This window comes from Poecilia reticulata, unplaced genomic scaffold, assembly GCF_000633615.1.
Source record: "Poecilia reticulata strain Guanapo unplaced genomic scaffold, Guppy_female_1.0+MT scaffold_181, whole genome shotgun sequence".
NCBI classification, from domain to species: Eukaryota; Metazoa; Chordata; class Actinopteri; order Cyprinodontiformes; family Poeciliidae; genus Poecilia; species Poecilia reticulata.
In genome coordinates this window covers 24,779-27,100 of record NW_007615018.1, presented here as the reverse complement: position 1 = coordinate 27,100, position 2,322 = coordinate 24,779, and the positions used below count along the sequence as shown (strand labels likewise).

At 44.3% G+C, this 2,322-nt stretch overlaps 1 long non-coding RNA gene across 2 annotated transcripts in view; it reads right to left on the bottom strand.

The window, feature by feature from the left end:
* The window catches only part of LOC108165925 (uncharacterized), a 7,981-nt gene extending 5,708 nt beyond the window's left edge, over nt 1-2,273 (bottom strand). For both annotated transcript variants that reach the window (XR_001776245.1, XR_001776246.1), the window contains exon 1: nt 2,093-2,273. This is a non-coding gene — a long non-coding RNA (uncharacterized LOC108165925). The remainder of the gene's footprint in view (nt 1-2,092) is intronic.
* Between the last annotated feature and the right edge of the window lie 49 nt (nt 2,274-2,322).

Here is a 2,322-nt window from a genome sequence, read left to right as displayed (position 1 = left end):
TCCTCTGAGCAGTTTTATGGTAAGTTTTTCAATATTACTTTGATCTTAAATGTGTTTATTGAAAAATAAGGGCATTGTTTTGTGCCCATAGTAATCCTGGTTATTTTGGGGCAAAACAGATATTTTTAATAATTAGGTCATGTCTCATTTTGTATTATTTTCATCCTGCCCACCGCTTCAGGCCTAAGTATGAAATCCTGCGAGATTTTGTGGGATTTGAGTTTTTAAAATAGGGCGGGGCCTATTGTTTGGTCTGGGAGAGCATGTGGTGGACAAGGAAGTGTAAGGCTGGCTGCTCCAGGTGGGCTTTAAATTGTTGCGATAGTAATCACTTGTTTTTCATTTTTTATTATGATGTGCTTAGGGACGTGCTTAGATGTGTCTCTGTTCCAGAACAACTGTGTTAGATGATTGCATGACCGTCTGCAGCCATCAAGAAGTGCAGAAGGTTGTTAATCATCCACAGATTAAATCCAGGTGAGGCAGAAGGGAAACACTTAAAACAGGGGTGTCCAAAGTCATTCCTCGAGGGTCGGCATCCTGCATGTTTTAGTTCTCTCCCTGGTTTAACACACCTGGATCATATAATGGCTCGTTAGAGGCCTAAGAGGAACATTGACAAGCTGAAAAGGATGTTACTACCAGCAGGGAGAGATCTAAAATGTTATTCTGACAGTCAAAAAGGAATCAAATATGTTTAAAGATCTGTTCCTTTTCTTAAATAAAATGTTATATCAAACCTATGTTGTCATTTTTAACCTTTTGTACACAGTTTAGCCATGACCTGCCAATAATATAGTGTTTAACACCAGTGAAGAAACTTTTAGTGGTATGTTATGTTACCTATCAGACCTAAAAATGTGCATAAATCCTTTCATTCAATATGAAATCAACCCAAATCTGCATGTAGATCCACATTCAGATGAAGGTTGAATCAACATTGATGTCAGTTATGGTTGAAACCCTAAAGTTGATTCAACATACAAGTGACCGACCACTTTCAACGTTGTTTCAATCATTCTGTGCTATCTGGGTGGGTTGAGCCCAACCCAAAATCAGCAGCTGATGGAACCAGGTTCTGCTGGGTTCTGTTCATCAGAGTGGTGATGAGTCATGTTAGAGGGAAAGGCTTTAATCAGAACATTTCCCCCAATAAATCATTAAAGGGTTAAATGCTGCTGGGACGCACCATTCAGCAGCAGACGGGGTGTGGTTGTGTGTGTGTGTGTGTGTGTGTGTGTGTGTGTGTGTGTGTGTGTGTGTGTGTGTGTCGGCCTGAAGCAGCTCAGTTCTTCTGCTGTGAGACACAAAAGGCTCTGGGCTCGGTACCGGGTCACTGCGACCCGGAGGGACAAATGGGGGAAGAATTTACCAAAAATGTCCCAGCATGCTTCAGGCTGCCGACTCAACGGCTCCACCAGACACACTGATCAGAACCAGAACTGTTCTGTGTCTGAGAAGCCAACCAGAGGACTGAGGCAGAGCTCAGGGTCTCGGTTCGGTTCTGGTTTCAGGTCTTCATGAGGCTCAGTGGAGCGTCTGTAATGCCCTGTTCTACCATTTATGTCTCCCAGCCAATCAGAAGGCTCTGTGATGGAACCAAGAGCCAATCAGAAGGCAGTTTAGTGGAACCACTCTGCTAAGCTGGCAATAGTCGTATTCTAGAGGCTTTATGCTCTTTATGCAGAACTTTAGACTATTCTAGAGAATTTGAACCAACACCCTGCTGGCTGCAAATAGAATAAAATATATATAAATATAAATAATAGAATAAAATATATCTATGAACTTGTGTTGCACGTCATTCAGTTTCTGTTCATTAACGCTTTGGCGCGTCTTTCATGATCAATAGCAGCTTTAGCCAGACGGCTCTGTAGCGCCCCCCATTAAAGGGGGCGGGGCCAAATATCACACTTTTTATGCCCCATTTGGATCATTGTGTTGCTTCGGTTCTGTTTCTGCTGCGGTTCCGACTGAACCGGACCAGCAGGACTCTGCATCTGCTGGGAGTTTGGACTCCTGCCGAGTCCCAGAGCCGAGTCCTGAACAAAGCTCAACTAAAAACAAAAAATTATTCAGAACCACCCCTGACCTTTGACCTCTGACCCTGTGCAGAAACATGAGTTGCTCCAGGCTTCAGTCAAACATTCCTGCTCAAGACGCGACGCGTTCCTCCACAGGAAGCCTCCGGAGCCGAAACCACGGAAAGCAGAAACCATCTTCTGCTCATCACAGTTTCATTCGGCCGAATCGTCTCCAGATCCGTTCCAGCAGATCCGTTCCAGCAGATCCGTCCCAGCAGATCCGTTCCAGCAGATCCGT